This window comes from Pseudophryne corroboree, chromosome 1 (genome assembly GCF_028390025.1).
Source record: "Pseudophryne corroboree isolate aPseCor3 chromosome 1, aPseCor3.hap2, whole genome shotgun sequence".
NCBI lineage: Eukaryota > Metazoa > Chordata > Amphibia > Anura > Myobatrachidae > Pseudophryne > Pseudophryne corroboree.
In genome coordinates this window covers 628,110,044-628,131,709 of record NC_086444.1, presented here as the reverse complement: position 1 = coordinate 628,131,709, position 21,666 = coordinate 628,110,044, and the positions used below count along the sequence as shown (strand labels likewise).

General features: G+C 49.2%; 1 long non-coding RNA gene across 1 annotated transcript in view; it reads right to left on the bottom strand.

Moving 5' to 3' along the window:
• The window catches only part of LOC134928686 (uncharacterized), a 94,196-nt gene that overhangs the window by 18,410 nt on the left and 54,120 nt on the right, over nt 1-21,666 (bottom strand). Inside the window, exon 2 of the long non-coding RNA XR_010177976.1 lies at nt 11,876-11,949. This is a non-coding gene — a long non-coding RNA (uncharacterized LOC134928686). The remainder of the gene's footprint in view (nt 1-11,875; nt 11,950-21,666) is intronic.

The window sequence follows — 21,666 nt, the reverse complement described above, 5'->3', positions numbered from 1 at the left end:
GTTGAGTGGAACATCCTAGCTCACAAGGGCCTTTCCAAAAAGGTTATTGCTACCATGGTTCAGGCCAGGAAACCTGTGACGTCAAAACACTATATTCATATCGGGAGAAGATATGTCTCTTGGTGCGAGGTCCACACGTATCCGCCTGCAGAGTTCCACTTGGGACGTTTACTACTTTTCCTGCAGGCTCGTGTGGATAAGGGCTTACGTCTGGGTTCCATTGAGGTCCAAATTTCAAATCTCTCAGTTTTCTTCCGGAAGAAATTGGCAGTATTGCCAGAAGTTCAGACCTACTTGCAAGGGATGCTTCACATTCAACCTCCTTTTGTGCCGCCCACGGCACCCTGGGATTTGAATGTAGTGTTGGAATTTCTACAGTCCTCCTGGTTTGAACTTCTGATGACGGTAGAGGACAAGTACCTCACGTGGAAGACGGTGATGTTATTGGCCCTGGCTTCTGCTAGACGTGTCTCAGAATTGGGGGCCTTATCGTGTAAAAGCCCTTACTTGGTCTTTTATGAGGATAGAGCGGAGCTCAGGACTAGGCAGCAGTTCCTGCTGAAGGTCGTCTCTGCGTTCCACTTGAATCAACCTATTGTGGTTCCGTCAAGTTCTGGCACTTCTGCTCCTCTGGAGGCACTGGATGCTGTGCGAGCCTTGAAGATCTATGTCGAGAGAACGGCTCAGATCAGAAAGACAGATTCCTTTTTTGTGCTTTATGATGCACAGAAAAAGAGTTACCCTGCTTCAAAGCAGTCCATTGCTCGTTGGCTTAGGCTTACTATCCAACAGGCCTATGTGTTGGCAGCCTTACCTGTTCCACAGTCTCTGAAGGCCCACTCTACAAGATCGGTGGGGTCTTCCTGGGCAGCTGCCCGTGGAGTCTCGGCCTTGCAACTAACCGAGCTGCTACCTGGTCTTGGAAGAACACCTTTGTGAATTTCTACAGGTTTGATACCCTGGCCAAAGAGGATTCCCAGTTTGGGCAGGCGGTGCTGCAGACGTCTACGCACCTTCCCGTCCGTTCTGGAAGCTTTGGGACGTCCCCATCGTACTAGATTTCACCAATATCCCTTATGGATGCTAGAGAAAATAGGATTTTAATTACCTACCAGTAAATCCTTTTCTCGTAGTCCATAAGGGATATTGGGCGCCCGCCTCAGTGCGTTGACTTTCTGCAGGTTATCTCTTCTATGGTTACCTGTTCAGCTGTTGCTGTCTTGTTAGCAGCCGTTGCTGTTTGATTTATGTTAGTGGTGTGCTGGTGTGTACATCTCACCACTCGTTGTTATGTTGCTTCTCTCATGTATGTCCTTTCTCCTTCGGGCACTATTTTACCTATAATTGCCTGTGGGGGGGGGGGGCATAGAGGGGAGGAGCCAGCACGCCCAGTTGAAGAAATTTAAAGTGCACCGGCTCCTTTGGACCCCGTCTATACCCCATTGTACTAGATTTCCCCAATATCCCTTATTGACTACGAGTAAAGGATTTACCGGTAGGTAATTAATATCCTATTTTTCTGCAGCGGGGTACACTGGGTTCCACAGGGATAATATCGGGGTTTAGAGTAGGATCTTGATCCGAGGCACCAACAGGCTAAAAGCTTTGACTGTTCCCAAGATGCTCAGCGCCGCCTCCTCTATAACCCCATTTCCGTGTACAGGAGCTCAGTCTGTAAGTTGGTGCCTGCAGTTCAGGCAGCTAACAGGCAGGGCTGCTCCAGCAGCCCTGAACAGAGCTTCTAAAAATGAAGATTGAAGACTTCAAGGGCTGCAGCAGAGGCACTGTCCATGCTATATGTCATTCTGACATCTCTTGCTGCAGCTCCCTCACCTCCCTCAGCGGCGCTGTATACTCCCGTGTTCCTGCTTGCCGGGTACTTACAGCAGAAGCTCTGGTTCTCTACTTCAGGCACACACACCAGCCGCAGCTCTCCGGGATCGCGTGGCCGCATTCAGGGAGGAGGTAAGAGGGTCCCCCAGATGGGATCCGCTGGAAATCGCGATCCGGCACGGCCATTAGGAGGCGAGCTGCGTGCGCTGGCGTGGACACTGTACAGGGACCCCATTAGACCACCAGGGCAGGGGCACAGGTCGATTTTACTAAAAATCGTTTTCATATGGCCCACAGTACCCGGTGGTGAAGTCCAGCAAGGGGATAAGGCTCTGACCTGTAGCCCCAGCTCCAGAGCGCCATTTAGAGTAAATGTTGCCGCCCTGGAACTGCATCTCTGTCTCTCCCTCACTCACTGTCAGCGTTTGGGCGCCATCTTCACATGCCGAGCTGATCCTGGGACTGTTTGGGCAAAGCCTCCTCTGTAAAGCCGCCTGCATTATCAGCGCTGTGCATTTTACAGGACACTTAAGTATTCTACATGTCTGTTGACAGTGTTAGTTAAGAAACTGCATTACTTCAGGGTTATGTAGTACAAGTACCCTGTGATATACATCCAGTCTTTACTGTGCATTGTTATATCTAGTGCTCTGTATAGCTTTACTTAGTATTACTTATATCCCTTTTCCACTTGTAGCACGGGTCGCAGCCAGGAGCCTGACACGGCTGCGACCCATGCTACAGTCCCCTTCTACACTAGCTCCACCAACCCGGCATATTGCCGGGTTGGTGGCGCTGCTGCTGATGCGGCAGGGGCGGCGCTGGGAGATCACACGATCTCCCAGCGCTGCCCTTCCATTCACTGTGAACGGGAGTCGTGTCGCCTCAACACGGCTTCCTTTTACACTACACAGCTTACCGGGTTGAACACGTGTTCAACCCGGCAAGCTACCCAGGTAGGATTCCCGGATCACTTGATCCGGAAATTTGCAGGGGGGACCTTTTCCACTAGGAAAAAACACGGGTAAATGCGCGCCACCGCGCATTTACCCGTGTTTTTAGAGCTAGTGGAAAAGGGGTATTAGTATTGCTAGTCCAGTGCAGTTTTATTGCTTGTCATAATTTCTCATACGTCCTAGAGGATGCTGGGGACGACATCAAGACCATAGGGTATAGACGGGATCCGCAGGAGACATGGGCACTCTAAAGACTTTTCATTGGGTGTGAACTGGCTCCTCCCTCTATGCCCCTCCTCCAAACCTCAGTTTTAGAAATGTGCCCAGGTCGACTGGATGCACTCTGAGGAGCTCTACTGAGTTTCTCTGAAAAGGCTTATGTTAAGTTTTTTATTTTCAGGTAGATCTGCTGGCATCAGACTCCCTGCTTCGTGGGACTGAGGGGGCAGAAGCAGAACCAACTTCCTCAGAGTTTCATGGCTCTGCTTCTGGCTGACAGGACACCATTAGCTCCTGAAGGGAACTGAACGCTAGCCGTGTCTAGATGCTCACTCCCACAGCACGCCGTCACCCCCCTCACAGAGCCAGAAGTCAGAAGACAGGTGAGTATGAGAAGAATGATCTTCAATCAAGTAAGTGACGGCTGAGGTGCGGCGCGGCTGGCGGGAGCGCGCCATTGCTGCCCACACACACAGACAGTGCAGGGTGCAGGGCGCGGGGGGGGGGGGGGGGATTTCGCCCTGGGCAGCAAGAAAAATACCTCAAAACTGGCTAAAAGGGGGCATAAGATGCTGCTGGCACAGCCCTACCCCCGCCAGTATAAATAATAAGTCAATATACTGAGTGTAAGGATGCGCCATTGTGGGGGCGGAGCTTCTTCCTCAGGCAGCCAGCACACAACTCAGCGCCATTTTCTCTCTCTCCTCAGGCTGCAGAGAACACGCTGGTCCTCTCCTCCACTTCTGACAAGTACAGGGTGCTATAAGGGGGGGGGGGGGCACAAAGCGATTGTGGTGCATTTGATAGTGTATATTACTATTTAAAAGCGCTTTTGGGCTGTGGACATACTGTGTTCACAGGCAATACTGGCGCTGGGTTTGTGAACTGGCTGCTCCTATCCTTTGTCCCTCTGACAGATTTTACTGTGGGTCTGTCCCCAAAATAAGTCCCAGTGTGTCTGTGAGTGTGGTGTACACGTGTGAGGCATGTCTGAGGCAGGGAGTTCCTCCCCGGAGGAAGCCATTTTAGGGACACAGAGTTGTAATGTGGTGGCGCTACCAGCACACCAAAAGCCTGCATGGGTGAAAGAGCTATGTGACAGTATGCATCTGATTAACCATAGATTGGATAAGTCTGAATCTTAGGCTGCATGCTGGAGAAAATCTGTGGAAGATGTGATTTTTCAGGATGCTGTTATTCCTTATGCGGGCGGCCCCTCTGGGTCACATAAGAGACCATTTGCAAATGTTGTAAACACTGATACCGACACGGATTCTGATTCTTGTGTCGACAATAGTGAATCCAGAGAGATAGATTATAAATTGGCAAAAAGTATACAATATATGATTGTGGCTATAAGGGACGTGTTGGAGGTTACAGAAAGCACTCCTGTACCTCAGGAGAAAGCTTATTTATGTAAGGAAAAGAAATCCAAAGTCACATTCCCTCCTTCACACGAACTAAATGCTCTGTTTGAAGGGATGTGGGTGAATCCTGATAAAAAATTTCGTATTCCCAAAAGGATTCACATAGCTTATCCTTTCCCGGTTGAAGACAGAAAAAAATGGGAGTCAGCCCGTGTTAGACAGTGCACTTTCCAGGTTGACAAAGAAGGTAATTCTCCCTGCTCCTGGCACGGCTTCTCTTAAAGAGCCGGCAGACCGCAAAATGGAAACGACATTGAAATCCATTTATGTTACCAATGGTACACTGCTCAGGCCCACTATTGCCTGCGCATGGGTGAGTCGCGCTGTTGAAAAATGGTCAGAAAGCGTGTCATCAGAAATTGACACGATTGATAAAGATGAGATACTCCTTAAGTTAGGGAATATCAAGGATGCTGCCGCCTACATGCTGGAAGCAATGAAGGATATTGGACTCTTGAGTTCACAGGCCGCTACCATGGCAGTATCGGCTAGGCTGGCGTTATGGATTCGCCAGTGGAACGCGGATGCAGATTCCAAAAGAAACATGGAGGCTCTCCCATATAAAGGTGAGGCCTTATTTGGCAATGGCCTGGATGCGTTAGTTTCGGCGGCTACCACAGGTAAGTCAACATTTTTGCCCTCTGCGCCTGCACCGGCAAAAAAGACCTATCACCCGCAAATGCAGTCTTTTCAGCCCAATAAATACAAGAAGGCGAGAGGTTCCCCCTTCTTTGCAGGTAGGGGAAGGGGAAAGAAGCCCACACAAAAGTTTACCCCTAATTCTGCCAAATCCCCAGCATGACGCTGGAACACCCTTGCAGGAGGCCGCTCGGGTGGGGGCACGTCTCAAACTCTTCAGCCAGGATTGGATTCTGTCTGGCCTGGATCCCTGGGTGTTGCAAATAGTATCCCAGGGATACAAACTAGAGTTTCAATACGTTCCCCCATGCCGATTTTTCAAATCGACCTTGCCAGCTTCTCCGCCAGAGAGAGAAGCAGTAACAGCGGCAATCCAAAAATGATGTCAATACCAGGTTATAGTCCTGGTACCGTTGTCACAACAAGGGCGGGGTTTTTATTCAAGCCTCTTTGTTGTTCCAAAGCCGGACGGCTCGGTCAGACCGATCCTAAATCTAAAAGATCTGAATTTCTTCCTGAAAAGGTTCAAGTTCAAGATGGAATCACTTCGGGCGGTGATTGCCAGTCTGGAGGAGGGGGACTACTTAGTGTTGGTGGACATAAAGGATGCTTACCTGCATGTTCCCATTTATCCTCCTCACCAGGCTTATCTGAGATTCGCGATTCAGGATTGCCATTACCAATTCCAGACGTTACCTTTCGGTCTCTCCGCGGCGCCGAGGGTATTCACCAAGGAGATGATGGTCCTCCTTCGTCAGAAAGGAGTCAATATAATCCCTTATCTGGACGACCTCCTGATAAAGGCGAGATCCAGGGAGCAGTTATTACAAAACATATCCCTCTCCCTGTCAATACTCCAACAACACGGGTGGATCATAAATTACCCAAAGTCACAGTTGGAACCGACGACAAGGTTGTCTTTCCTTGGGATGATTCTGGACACAGAAGTTCAGAGAGTATTTCTTCCGCTGGAAAAGGCTCTGGAAATCCAGAAAATGGTAAAGCAGATATTGAAACCATCAAGTGTGTCGATCCATCAGTGCATTCGGTTGTTGGGGAAGATGGTGGCGGCCTACGAGGTCATACAGTTTGGCAGGTTCCATGCCAGAGTATTCCAGTGAGACCTGTTGGACAAGTGGTCGGGGTCACACCTACACATGCACAGAAAGATAATCCTGTCGTCAAAAACCAGGATTTCGCTCCTGTGGTGGTTGCACAGCTCTCACCTGCTAAAGGGACGCAGGTTCGGGATTCAGGACTGGGTCCTAGGAACCACGGATGCAAGTCTCCGAGGCTAGGGAGCAGTCTCTCAGGGAGAAAACTTCCATGGACGTTGGTCACAACAGGAAGCCTGCCTTCACATAAACGTTCTGGAGCTAAGAGCCATTTACAACGGCCTTCAACAAGCGGTACATCTTCTTCAAGACCGTCCCGTGCAGATCCAGGCGGACAATGTAACAGCAGTCGCATACATAAACAGGCAGGGCGGAACGAAAAGCAGAGCAGCAATGGCAGAGGCGATAAAAATCCGCCTCTGGGCAGAAAAACATCTACAAGCTCTGTCTGCAATATTCATTCCAGGAGTAGACAACTGGGAAGCAGACTTCCTCAGCAGACACGATCTCCATCCAGGAGAGTGGGGCCTCCACCAAAAAGTCTTTGCAGAGGTGACAAGTTTTTGGGGAGTTCCTCAAATAGACATGATGGCGTCTCGTCTCAACAAGAAGCTTGAGAGATACTGTTCCAGGTCGAGAGACCCTCAAGCAGTAGCAGTGGATGCACTGGTGACCCAGTGGGTGTTTCCGTCAGTGTATGTTTTCCCTCCACTTCCGCTGATCCCAAAAGTACTCAGGATCATAAGAAAGACAAGGGTTCGAGCAATCTTCATTGCCCCAGACTGGCCAAGAAGGGCTTTGTACCCAGATCTTCAGCAGTTACTCATAGGAGATCCTCGGCCTCTTCCTCCTCGGGAGAACCTGCTGCAGCAGGGGCAGTGTGTGTACCAAGACTTACCGCGGCTACGTTTGACGGCATGGCTGTTGAGCACCGTATCCTAGCCAGGAAGGGTATTCCTAAGGATGTCATCCCCACCCTTATTCAGGCCAGAAAGGGAGTAACGTCAAAACATTACCACCGTATTTGGAGAAAATATGTGTCTTGATGTGAATCCAAGAAAGCTCCTACGGAAGAGTTTCACTTAGGACGTTTTCTCCATTTTTTGCAGGATGGTGTGGAGACGGGCCTACGATTGGGATCAATCAAGGTCCAGATTTCTGCCTTGTCAGTGTTCTTCCAAAAACAATTGGCCTCTCTTCCAGAGGTTCAGACCTTCGTGAAAGGGGTTCTGCACATCCAGCCTCCATTCGTGCCTCCAGTGGCACCATGGAACCTTAACGTGGTATTGCAGTTCCTTCAATCGGATTGGTTTGAGCCTCTACAAAAGATAGAGTTGAAGTTTCTCACTTGGAAAGTGGTGATGCTTTTGGCATTGGCATCCGCAAAGCGGGTGTCGGAATTGGGGGCCTTGTCTCACAAGAACCCTTACCTGATTTTCCATGAAGATAGGGCAGAGTTGCGAACTCGCCAACATTTTCTTCCAAAGGTGGTTTCTGCTTTTCTCATAAACCAACCTATTGTGGTGCCAGTAGTTACTGACACATTCACTGATTCAAAGTCTCTAGATGTGGTTAGAGCTTTGAAAATCTATGTTGCTAGAACAGCTTGTATACGGAAAACAGAGGCGCTGTTTGTCCTGTATGAGCACAGCAAGATTGGTTGTCCTGTTTCCAAGCAGACTATTGCACATTGGATTAGAAATACGATTCAGCAAGCTCATACTACGGCTGGATTGCCGTTACCGACGTCGGTAAAGGCCCACTCCACTAGGAAGGTGGGCTCATCCTGGGCGGCTGCCCGGGGGGTCCCGGCATTACAACTTTGCCGAGCAGCTACTTGGTCAGGGTCAAACACATTTGCTAAGTTCTACAAGTTTGACACCTTGGCCGATGAGGACCTAAAGTTTGGTCAATCGGTGCTGCAGGGTCACCCGCACTCTCCCGCCCGTACTGGAGCTTTGGTATAGACCCCATGGTCTTCATGTCGTGCCCAGCATCCTCTAGGACGTATGAGAAAATAGGATTTTGATAACCTACCGGTAAATCCTTTTCTCCTAGTCCGTAGAGGATGCTGGGCGCCCGTCCCAGTGCGTACTTTACCTGCAGTTTAGTTTATTAGTTATACAAGTTGTGTTATTACAGTTATACATGTTGCTGCAATTAGTTCATGCCTGTTGGCGTGTGTTATGTTGAATGCCATGTGTGCGGCATGGTTGAGGGTGTGAGTTGGTAGATATCTCACTACTAGTTAAGTAATTCCTTTCCTCGAAATGTCAGTCTCCCTGGGCACAGTTCCTACAACTGGGGTCTGGAGGAGGGGCATAGAGGGAGGAGCCAGTTCAAACCCAATGAAAAGTCTTTAGAGTGCCCATGTCTCCTGCAGATCCCGTCTATACCCCATGGTCTTGATGTCGTCCCCAGCATCCTCTACGGACTAGGAGAAAAGGATTTACCGGTAGGTTATCAAAATCCTATTTTCTGCATGGTACATGTGACTGTGTGTGTGTGCATATAGCTGCTGCGTGATTTCTACTCTGTATCTCACTCAGATTGATATCCCTATATCCTGTACCCTGATGGGGGCAAAGTGCGTTAAGGTCATTATTTAATATGTGTTTCACAGGCTATACTTATTGTGTATTTTTCTCTGTGATTTTAAGTCACTGTATGCCTCTTCAATCCTCTGTTTGTGATTTCACACTCTACAGGGGGTTCTTGGTAAGGTATTATACTGCTGATATTGTACTGTGTTGCCCATGTTTACTCTTTCAGATATGTCAGCTTCAAGGGGCGACGGTGCTGTGGCTGATCCCACAATGTGTGGTGGTGATGCTGCAGACACATTAGAGGAAAACATAGCAGCAGAGGGTTCAGGTTCTGCGGGTTCACTACCCCCCAGTGGGGCCATAGCAACGGGGGTCCATAATGACCCACCTTGGGCTACTTTCTCTACTCTACTAAATACACTGGTAACTAGACTTACGCCCCCTATGGGAACTCACGTGCCGGTACAGCCACATATTGTCCCTGCGGTTAATCCACCATGGGCAGAGCTTCTGTCCACTTAGTTACAGCAATTGAACCACTCACTGAACAAACAAAAACCTAACCCTTGCCCGCCTAAGACCAAGGGGTCCTCTAAGCGGGCCATTACTTCCTCACAATCCACCCATATTCCAGACACTTCGTCTGATGAAGATGGCGTGTATACTGACCCCTCAGACACTGATCCAGATGCTTCTGATGGGGAATCTGTTTCACAGGTGGATTTTCCTGACCTATTGGAGGCTATCAGGCTGATTCTTCAAATTGATGATGACCCAGAACCTGGTGTTACCTCTAAGAAACCAGATAGATTTAAACGTCAGAAGGTTATTAAACAAGTTTTACCTCATTCTGACCACTTAGTTGACATACATCAGGAATCCTGGGAAAATCCAGGAAAGAAATTCACACCTCACAAGAAGATGCTGGCTCGCTATCCCCTTGCTGCGGAGCTAAGTAAGAATTGGGAAACACCACCGCCGGTGGATTCCCAAGTGGCGCGACTGGTGGTGTCCTCTGCTCTGCCTGTAACTACCGTCACCTCTCTGAAAGAACCGACGAACAAGAGTGTGGAGGGTTGCTTAAAAGCTATTTACAGCCTCACAGGAGCTGTGCATTGACCCACTATTGCAGCTACTTGGGCTGCAGATGCTACTGAAGCATGGGCTCAGGAGGTGGAAGCAGAGCTGCCGTCCAATTTTTCTGATAATGCTAGACAATGTCTCTCGTATATTGTCACAACATCTCAGTACATTAAGGAGGCGGCTTCTGATGGCCGTATTCTGGCAGCCAAGGCTTCTACTACGTCCATTTTGGCTCGTCGGATTCTCTGATTACGGTCCTGGTCTGTGGATCTAGACTCTAAGAAAACCCTGGAATTGCTCCCTTTTAATGGAGACATTCTTTTTGGTGAGGATCTCAACAAGATTGTGGTTGACTTAGCTTCTGCTAAGACGGCGTGTCTTCCTAGTACTACTCCTTCGGTCCCAAAGGTTAAGAGTACTTCCTTACGATCCTTTCATCCTCCAGGTAAAGCAAAGGGTCAGGCGTATCCGAAACAGGCTTGCACTTCCAAAACCACGAAGCCCAAACCTAAACGTGCCTGGTCTGCCCGTCAGCCTGCTTCCAAATCAGTCAAGCCTACTGCATGACAGGACGGGCCTCCCCCTGGGGGATCCCAGGGTGGGAGGCCGACTTCTAAGGTTTACCCAGGAATGGTTGAAGATCACTTCCGATGCCTGGGTACGGGAAGTCGTCACTCACGGATACGCCATATCCTTCAAGAATCGTTCCCCTCATCGATTTTGCCAGACGGACATCCCTTCGGATCAGGTGAAGGCAAAAACTGATTTTTCACCGTGACCAGGCGGTTCTTAGGACACGCCCTGGTTATCTACCTAAGGTGGTGTCTTCTTTCCACCTTAACCAAGAGATTGTGGTTCCGGCCTTTATCTCTACTGAATTGTCATCCAAAGAGCGGTCTTTGGATGTGGTACGGGCTCTCCTTATCTATGTGAAGAGGACAACGTCCATTCGGAAGTCTGATTCTCTCTTTGTCCTTTTTGGTTTTCAAAAACATGGCTGGCCTGCGAATAAGCAGACCCTGGCCAGGCGGATTAGAATGGTGATTGCACATGCTTATGTACAGACTGGCCTTCCAGCTCCTGCTACCATCAAAGCCCATTCTGCTCTGTCTGTTGGACCTTCTTGGGCGGCCCGCCGTGGTGCGACCCTTGAACTATTGTTCAAGGCGGCTACGTGGTCCTCAGTGAACACGTTCATAAGGTTCTATGCCTTCGATACTTCCGCCTCCCAGGATGCTTCCTTTGGACGCCGGGTTCTTATGCCCACTACAGTGCGTCCCCTCCTATGAGGAACTGCTTTAGGACATCCCCAATGTTATTCCTGTGGAACCCAGTGTACCCCGCTGCAGAAAAGGAGATTTATGGTAAGAACTTTCCGTTGTTAAATCTCTTTCTGCGTGGTACACTGGGTTTCACAGGGCGCCCACCCTGAAACACTTAGCTTCTTTTGGTTTGTATGGCATTAGCCGCTGATACCTTCTCCTGTCATGAGAATGTGGTGTATGTGGCTACTAACGGTGTTCGTCTCTTTTGCCTGCTACTGCATTGGACTGGTTAACGAAACTGAGCTCCTGTGCAGGGAGGCGGGGTTATAGAGGAGGCGGCGCTGAGCATCTTGGGAACAGTCAAAGCTTTTCGCCTGTTGGTGCCTCGGATCAAGATCCTATTCTACACCCCCAAACCTGTTTTTGTGACATGACGTTATCACTGTGTACCTCGACAACTTGGCGATGAATTTCAGCGTTGTACTCTTTAGATGCAGAAATCTGATCACACTACACACCTCAATGTGTGACCATATTTCCGCCAGCCCCGCCATCTTATGTTGGGACAGTATGACTGATATGAGGTGAGAGGTATTGCCACCATACTTGAGCCACTTCCGTACAATAACCTAGTGAACAACTCTGTTCAGCTGCTCATACTCAAAGTATCCTCTATATACTTGTGAGCATAAGAAAAAGTATGAGGCAGGACATACAGCTAATGTGCAGCCAACATACCAGACACATTCATCTGCCCTAGATTGGTTTTATTGCCCTAAATATTTCACTCACCAAGATCTCCAAGTGTCCTCATCCACTGTCTCTGGTCCTCCAGAAGAATGCTAAGTTCTCGGCGACTCATTTTCCTTCAGATGTTAATATAAAATATAAAAAAAATGAACAAATTGAAAAACAAATTGATAACTTCAGAAAGAGCGTAGATGTTATGGTGCCTGAACACAGTTATAACCTGCTGGACGTTACATACAAGTATATACAGTATACAGTAATTTGGGGATATGTACGATTTACTGGCGGACAGGATGCCGGCTGTCATGATCCCGACATCGGGATCCCATCTGGTAGAATGCCAACATCGGGGCGAGCACTATAAAGCCCCTTGCGGGCTCGCCACGCTTCGGGTACAGTGGCTCGCTCCGCTCGCCACAGGTTATATTCTCCCTCTATGGGTGTCATGGACACCCACAGAGGGAGAATAGCCTGAGTCGACGTTATTCCGGTCTTCGGCATTTCACCACATGTCGGGATTCCGGCATCCGTATTGTGACCGCCGGGATCCCGACTGGCGGTATTTTAACTGCTTTCCGTAATTTGTTCTTGAAAGGCAAGACAGCTTCAGCAACAAGACCATCAATTGACGAAAAAACACTGATCTTAATTTGTTGTGTTGTTTTATACCTGCCCATATTTCCTGCTGGCAGGGAGAAAACCTGCTACTGTACTTAGTATACTGATGTGTCCTCTGTCATTATTGCTGCAGACACATTAAACTGCCCTTCTAGTCGTGTCTTTTCAAGCGTCTAATTCCCTGAATATGTGTCTCATTAGCATTGCTATGCAAATAAGGTGCACAAGCAGACTATGCTGATTACAATGATATGCGGCATGCCTATATTATGTGTGTGACTGCAGCTTTACTGTATAAGAAAATAAGATTTTACTCACCGGTAAATCTATTTCTCGTAGTCCGTAGTGGATGCTGGGACTCCGTAAGGACCATGGGGATTAGCGGCTCCGCAGGAGACTGGGCACAACTAAAGAAAGCTTTAGGACTACCTGGTGTGCACTGGCTCCTCCCACTAAGACCCTCCTCCAGACCTCAGTTAGGATACTGTGCCCGGAAGAGCTGACACAATAAGGAAGGATTTTGAATCCCGGGTAAGACTCATACCAGCCACACCAATCACACCGTATAACTCGTGATACTATACCCAGTTAACAGTATGATAACAACTGAGCCTCTCAACAGATGGCTCAACAATAACCCTTTAGTTAGGCAATAACTATATACAAGTATTGCAGACAATCCGCACTTGGGATGGGCGCCCAGCATCCACTACGGACTACGAGAAATAGATTTACCGGTGAGTAAAATCTTATTTTCTCTAACGTCCTAAGTGGATGCTGGGACTCCTAAGGACCATGGGGATTATACCAAAGCTCCCAAACGGGCGGGAGAGTGCGGATGACTCTGCAGCACCGAATGAGCAAACTCTAGGTCCTCCTCAGCCAGGGTATCAAACTTGTAGACTCTTGCAAGAGTGTTTTAACCCGACCAAGTAACAGCTCGGCAAATTTGTAAAGCCGAGACACCTCGGGCAGCCGCCCAAGAAGAGCCCACTTTCCTCGTGGAATGGGCTTTCACAGATTTAGGGTGCGGCATTCCAGCTGCAGAATGTGCAAGTTGAATCGTGCTACAGATCCAGCGAGCAATAGTCTGCTTAGAAGCAGGAGCACCCAGCTTGTTGGGTGCATACAGGATAAATAGCGAATCAGTTTTCCTGACTCCAGCCGTCCTGGAAACATATACTTTTCAGGGCCCTGACTACGTCCAGAAAACTTGGAATCCTCCAAGTCCCAAGTAGCCGCAGGCACCACGATAGGTTGGTTCACATGAAAAACTGATACCACCTTAGGAAGGAATTGGGAACGAGTCCTCAATTCCGCCTTATCCATATAAAATACAGATAAGGGCATTTGTATGACAAAGCCGCCAATTCTAATACACGCCTGGCCGACGCCACGGCCCACAGCATGACCACTTTCCACGTGAGGTATTGTAGCTCCACGGATTTAAGTGGCTCAACTCAATGCGACTTCAGGAAATCCAACACTACGTTGAGATCCCACGGTGCCACTGGAGGCACAAACGGGGGTTGACTATGCAGCACTCTCTTAACAAAAGTCTGAACTTCAGGCAGTGAAGCCAGTTCTATTTTGGAAGAAAATCGATAGAGCCGAAATCTGGACCTTAATGGAACCCAATTTTAGGCCCATAGTCACCTCTGACTTGTAGGAAGTGCAGAAAGCGACCTAGCTGAAATTCCTCCTTTGGGGCCTTACTGGCCTCACAGCACGCAACATATTTCCGCCATATGCGGTGATAATGGTTTGCGTTCACTTCTTTCCTAGCTTTAAATAGCGTAGGGATAACTTCCTCCGGAATGCCCTTTTCCTTCAGGATCCAGCGTTCAACCGCCAAGCCGTCAAACGCAGCCGCGGTACGTCTTGGAACAGACAGGCCCCCTGCTGCAGCAGGTCCTGTCTGAGCGGCAGAGGCCATGGGTCCCCTGAGATCATTTCTTGGAGTTCTGGGTACCAAGCTCTTCTTGGCCCACCCGGAACAATGAGTATAGTTCTTACTCCTCTCCTTCTTATTATTCTCATTACCCTGGGTATGAGAGGCAGAGAAGGGAACACATACACCGACTGGTACACCCACGGTGTTACCAGAGCGTCCCCAGCTATCGCCTGAGGGTCCCTTGACCTGGCGCAATATCTTTGTAGCTTTTTGTTGAGGCGGGACGCCATCCTGTCCACCTGTGGCCTTTCCCCACGGTGTACAATCATTTGGAAGACTTCTGGATGAAGTCCCCACTCTCTCGGGTGGAGGTCGTGTCTGCTGAGAAAGTCTGCTTCTCAGTTGTCCACTCCGGGAATGAACACTGCTGACAGTGCTAACACATGATTTTCCGCCCATCGGAGAATCCTTGTGGCTTCTGCCATCGCCATCCTGTTTCTTGTGCCGCCCTGTCGGTTTACATGAGCGACCGCCGTGATGTTGTCTGACTGGATCAGCACCGGCCGGTGTTGAAGCAGGGGTCTAGCCTGACTTAGGGCATTGTAAATGGCCCAAAGTTCCAGAACATTTATGTGTAGGGAAGTCTCCTGACTTTTCCATAGGCCTTGGAAGTTTCTTCCCTGTGTGACTGCCCCCCAGCCTTGAAGGCTGGCATCCGTGGTCACCAGGACCCAGTCCTGTATGCCGAATCTGCGGCCCCCTAGAAGATGTGCAGTCACCACCACAGCGACACCCTGGCCCTTGGAGACAGGGTTATCCGCCGATGCATCTGAGAATGCGACCCGGACCACTTGTCCAACAGATCCCACTGGAAGATCCTTGCATGGGACTTGGCGAATGGAAATTCTTCGTAAGAAGCTACCATCTTTCCCAAGGCTCGCGTGCATAGATGCACCGATACCTGTATTTGTATTAGGAGGTCTCCGTCTAGAGACGCCAACTCCTTGGACTTCTCCTCCGGGAGAAACCCTTTTTATCCTGTTCTGTGTCCAGAACCATACCCAGGAACAGTAGACGCGTCGTAGGAACCAGCTGTGACTTTGGAATATTCAGAATCCAGCCGTGCTGTTGTAGCACTTCCCGAGATAGTGCTACTCCGACGAACAACTGCTCCCTGGACCTCGCCTATATAAGGAGATCGTCCAAGTACGGGATAAGTACTTCGGCCATTACCTTGGTAAATACCCTCGGTGCCGGGGACAGACCAACGGCAACGTCTGGAATTGGTAATGACAATCCTGTACCACAATTTTGAGGTACTCCTGGTGAAGAGGGTAAATAGGGACATGCAGTTAAGCATCCTTGATGTCCAGTGATACCATGAAATTCTCCAGGCTTGCAATAATCGCCCTGAGCGATTCCATTTTGAACTTGAACCTTCGTATATAAGTGTTCAAGGCTTTCAATTTTAGAATGGGTCTCACCGAACCGTCTGGTTTCGGTACCACAACATTTTGGAATAGTAACCCCGGCCTTGTTGAAGGAGGGGTACCTTGATTTCACCTGCTGGAAGTACAGCTTGTGAATTGCCGCCAGTACTACCTTTTTCCGAGGGCAGCAGGCAAGGCTGATGTGAGGTAACGGCGAGGGGGAGTCGCCTCGAACTCCAGTCTGTATCCCTGTGATACTACTTGCAGAACCTAGGGATCCACCTGTGGGCAAGCCCACTGATCCCTGCAGTTCCCGAGACGCGCCCCCACCGCACCTGTCTCCACCTGTGGAGCCCCAGCGTCATGCGGTGGACTCAGAGGAAGCGAGGGAAGATATTTGATCCTGGAACTGGCTGACTGGTGCAGCTTTTTCCTTCTTCCCTTGTCTCTGTGCAGAAAGGAAGCGCATTTGACCCGCTTGCTTTTCTGAAGCCGAAAGGACTGTACCTGAAAATACGGTGCTTTCTTTAGGCTTTTGTGAGGAAACCTGAGGTAAAAATTTTTCTTCCCAGCTGTTGCTGTGGATACGAGGTCCCAGAGACCATCCCCAAACAATTCCTCACCCTTATAAGGCAGAATCTCCATGTGCCTTTTAAATGCAGCATCACCTGTCCACTGCCGGGTTTCTACTGCCCTCCTGGCAGAATGGACATTGCATTAATTCTGGATGCCAGCCGGCAAATATCCCTCTGTGCATCCTTTATATATAAGACAACGTCTTAAATATGCTCAATGTTAGCAAATATTATTATCCCTGTCTTAGCGTATTAATATTATCTGACAGGGTGTCAGACCACGCTGCAGCCGCACTATTTATGCTGAGGCAATTGCAGGTTTCAGTATATAACCTGAGTGTGTAAATACAGACTTCAGGATCGCCTCCTGCTTTTTATCAGCAGGTTCCTTCAAGGTGGCCGTATCCTAAGACGGCAGTGCCACCTTTTGACAAACGTGTGAGCGCCTTATCCACCCTAAGGAATATCTCCCAACGTGACCTATCCTCTGGCGGGAAAGGGTACGCCATCAGTAACTTTTTAGAAATTACCAGTTTCTTATCGGGGGAAACCACGCTTCTTTACACACTTCATTCATTCATCTGATGGGGGAACAAAACAGTGGCTGTTTTTTCTCCCCAAAAATAAAACCCCTTTTATGTGGTACTTGGGTTCATGTCAGAAAATGCGTAACACATTTTTCATTGCCGAGATCATGTAACGGATGTTCCTAGTGGATTGTGTATATGTCTCAACCTCGTCGACACTGGAGTCAGACTCCGTGTCGACATCTGTGTCTGCCATCTGAGGTAACGGGCGTTGTTTGAGCCCCTGATGGCCTTTGAGACGCCTGGGCAGACGCGGGCTGAGAAGCCGGCTGTCCCACAGCTGTTACGTCATCCAGCCCTTTATGTAAGGAGTTGACACTGTCGGTTAATACCTTCCTTCATCCACTCTGGTGTCGGCCCCACAGGGGGCGACATCCCATTTATCGGCCTCTGCTCCGCCTCCACGTAACCTTCCTCATCCAACATGTCGACACAGCCGTACCGACACACCGCACACACACAGGGAATACTCTGACTGAGGACAGGACCCCACAAAGTCCTTTGGGGAGACCGAGAGAGAGTATGCCAGCACACACCAGAGCGCTATATAATGCAGGGATTAACACTATAACTGAGTGATTTTTCCCCAAATAGCTGCTTGTATACATATATTGCGCCTAAATTTAGTGCCCCCCCTCTCTTTTTAACCCTTTGAGCATGAAAACTACAGGGGAGAGCCTGGGGAGCTGTCTTCCAGCTGCACTGTGAAGAGAAAATGGCGCCAGTGTGCTGAGGGAGAAGCCCCGCCCCCTTTTCGGCGGACTTTATCCCGCTTTTTCTGTGATACTGGCAGGGGTAATTTTACATCTATATAGCCTCTGGGGCTATATATGATGTATATTTTGCCAGCCAAGGTGTTATTTATTGCCCTCAGGGCGCCCCCCCCCCAGCGCCCTGCACCCATCAGTGACCGAAGTGTGAGGTGTACATGAGGAGCAATGGCGCACAGCTGCAGTGCTGTGCGCTACCTTGGTGAAGACCGAAGTCTTCTGCCGCCGATTTTCCGAACCTTCTTCGTGCTTCTGGCTCTGTAAGGGGGACGGCGGCGCGGTTCCGGGAACGAACACCAAGGTCGGGTCCTGCGGTCGATCCCTCTGGAGCTAATGGTGTCCAGTAGCCTAAGAAGCCCAAACTACCACCTGTTAGGTAGGTTCGCTTCTTCTCCCCTTAGTCCCTCGCTGCAGTGAGTCTGTTGCCAGCAGATCTCACTGAAAATAAAAAACCTAAATATACTTTCTTTCTAGGTGCTCAGGAGAGCCCCTAGTGTTCATTCAGCTCGGCCGGGCACAAGAATCTAACTGAGGTCTGGAGGAGGGTCTTAGTGGGAGGAGCCAGTGCACACCAGGTAGTCCTAAAGCTTTCTTTAGTTGTGCCCAGTCTCCTGCGGAGCCGCTAATCCCCATGGTCCTTACGGAGTCCCAGCATCCACTTAGGACGTTAGAGAAATGCTGTGTTACAGTGTCAGTGGCTGTTTTCCACTGACACAGTAACGTTAGCATGTTGTATACAGATAGAGCTGCAGTCACACACATAATATACAAACACTGCATATCACTTTAATCAGCACAGTCTGCTTGTGTATATTGCTATGCGAATAAGACACATTTTCGGGGAAAATAAGATGCCGGGCACTGGCTAAATCGCACGGGAGCTGGCGGCTCTCATGTGCCCTGTGTAACGCAGCTCATAAGGGCCCTCATTCCGAGTTGTTCGCTCGCAAGCTGCTTTTAGCAGCATTGCACACGCTAAGCCGCCGCCTACTGGGAGTGAATCTTAGCTTATCAAAATTGCGAACGAAAGGTTCTCAAAATTGCGAATAGAAATTTCTTTGCAGTTTCTGAGTAGCTCGAGACTTACTCTTCCAGTGCGATCAGTTCAGTCAGTTTCGTTCCTGGTTTGACGTCACAAACACACCCAGCGTTCGCCCAGACACTCCTCCGTTTCTCCAGCCACTCCCGCGTTTTTCCCAGAAACGGTAGCGTTTTTTCACACACTCCCATAAAACGGCCAGTTTCCGCCCAGAAACACCCACTTCCTGTCAATCACACTCCGATCACCAGAACGAAGAAAAAACCTTGTAATGCCGTGAGTAAAATACCAATCTTCATTGCAAATTTACTTGGCGCAGTCGCAGTGCGAACATTGCACATGCGCAATAAGCGGAAAATCTCTGCGATGCGAAGAAAATTACCGAGCGAACAACTCGGAATGACCACCAATGTACGGAGGCTAGGTGAAGGACGCATCTGTATGTATTTCCATGAATGGATCTGACCATTGATAATGACTAGTTTACACATTATTGTAGAATGAGATGTTATCAGTTTTCCCTTTGTTAAAATGTCTTCCTGTATACTTTATGGAGCATAAAAAATTGTATTTCCAGCTCTATAGCTTCAGATGGGGTATCTTTCTAAGGGCTAGGATAACAATGGGGAATAGATAGGACTAAAACTCTAGGCCTTCACAAAAACATAGGCCATACTTGCCTACTCTTCCGGAATGGCCAGGAGGCTCCCGAAAATCGGGTGTCCCTCCCGGCCCCCCGGAAGAGCAGGCAAGTCTCCGGATTTGCGGGGTCCCCCCTGCCCGTCCGCCCACTTAGTGTGTAAAGTGGGCGGTCCGGGCAGTCGATGACGCCATTCTTGATGAATCGCGTCATCATAGCCACGCCCCCTGCAGTGTAATGCCGGTGATCGCGGCATTACAGAGCAGGGGGCGTGGCTTAAAGGAGCCATCATCGTGACCCCGCCCTTGCTCCACCCCCATCCGCCTCCGGCCCACCCCCTCCTCTATGTTACAGCCTCCCCTGCCCGCCCTCTGAGCCGACCTGGCTGCTCTCTCCCGCAGAGAGCAGCCAGAATGTCGGTAACTATGACATAGGCCCATAATCTTAGCAGCATGATGATGACCAGTGGTTATTTTCCTCTCTCAAAATAATGTCATTTTTCTACTGTAACATATTTAGAAACATTGGGCCTAATTTAGTAAGTATTGCAAAAGCAATCCTTAGCAATACAAATGCAGGAGAGGTTGCATAGCACCGCCTTCCTGCATTTGGAATCTGTACACTGCGATGCGATCGCAGTTCTGGATGAATATCGCAACCATTTCTACAATGCGATCGAACAGCCCATCCTGCACATGCGCAGAACTGGTCCTGTGCGTGTGCAGTTTCCCGACCTTCGGGAAACTGCGGGTTGGATCGCATAAGCGATTCAACCAGAATTAGGCCCTGAAAGTGTAAAGATGATATTGTGGATGATATGCCCGATTCCGTCACATTGTTTACAATATTGTCTAGTGTGTATGCACTATGTCGCTGACAATGCACGGCCCGCACATCTACAGCGTCATCCGCTGCCATTCTGCAGACATGCAGCATGGCCCCCGCTCCCCCCCCCCCACGACTGGGTCCCGTCACTGATGAGATCGCACTGGGTAGACATCATTTAATGTGTACCCAGGTTTAGGGATGTACACACCCACACAGCGCTGGTCACACACACACAGCACTGCCACATCCATACAGCACTGTACACCCACACAGCACTGGTCATAGCACCTCTTCTTCTCATAAATAGGCCCTTCATCATTTTCAGCCCGAGGCCTATGTGTTCCTTAATCCAGCCCTGGTCCTCATCATGACATAACCAGCAACAGTTGTCTCGGGCTGCAGAATGTAGGCATGGGCAGGATAAATTGGTAGATCTCTTACAAAACTCCCTTAAAAATAAGCAGAGGTTTCTGGGAGGGCCAGTATCATGTGTCACCAATGAATTTTAACCCTACATCTATGTTTGTAAATATATGTTGTTAGTAAAATAAGTGCTATTAGTAAATATGCTATGAGTGATGATGTAAAAAAATAAGATTTTACTCACCGGTAAATCTATTTCTCGTAGTCCGTAGTGGATGCTGGGCACTCAGAAAGGACCATGGGGAATAGCGGCTCCGCAGGAGACTGGGCACAACTAAAGAAAGCTTTAGGTCACCTGGTGTGCACTGGCTCCTCCCACTATGACCCTCCTCCAAGCCTCAGTTAGGATACTGTGCCCGGAAGAGCTGACACAATAAGGAAGGATTTTGAATCCCGGGTAAGACTCATACCAGCCACACCAATCACACCGTATAACTCGTGATACTATACCCAGTTAACAGTATGAAAACACGAGAAATAGATTTACCGGTGAGTAAAATCTTATTTTCTCTAACGTCCTAGTGGATGCTGGGAACTCCGAAAGGACCATGGGGATTATACCAAAGCTCCCAAACGGGCGGGAGAGTGCGGATGACTCTGCAGCACCGAATGAGAGAACTCAAGGTCCTCCTCAGCCAGGGTATCAAATTTGTAGAATTTTGCAAACGAGTTTGCCCCTGACCAAGTAGCAGCTCGGCAAAGTTGTAAAGCCGAGACCCCTCGGGCAGCCGCCCAAGATGAGCCCACCTTCCTTGTGGAATGAGCTTTTACAGATTTAGGATGCGGCAGTCCAGCCGCAGAATGCGCCAGCTGAATTGTGCTACAAATCCAGCGATCAATAGTCTGCTTAGAAGCAGGAGCACCCAGTTAGTTGGGTGCATACAGGATAAATAGCGAGTCAGTTTTCCTGACTCTAGCCGTCCTGGAAACATAAATTTTCAAGGCCCTGACTACGTCCAGTAACTTGGAATCCTCCAAGCCCCTAGTAGCAGCAGGCACCACAATAGGTTGGTTCAAATGAAAAGCTGA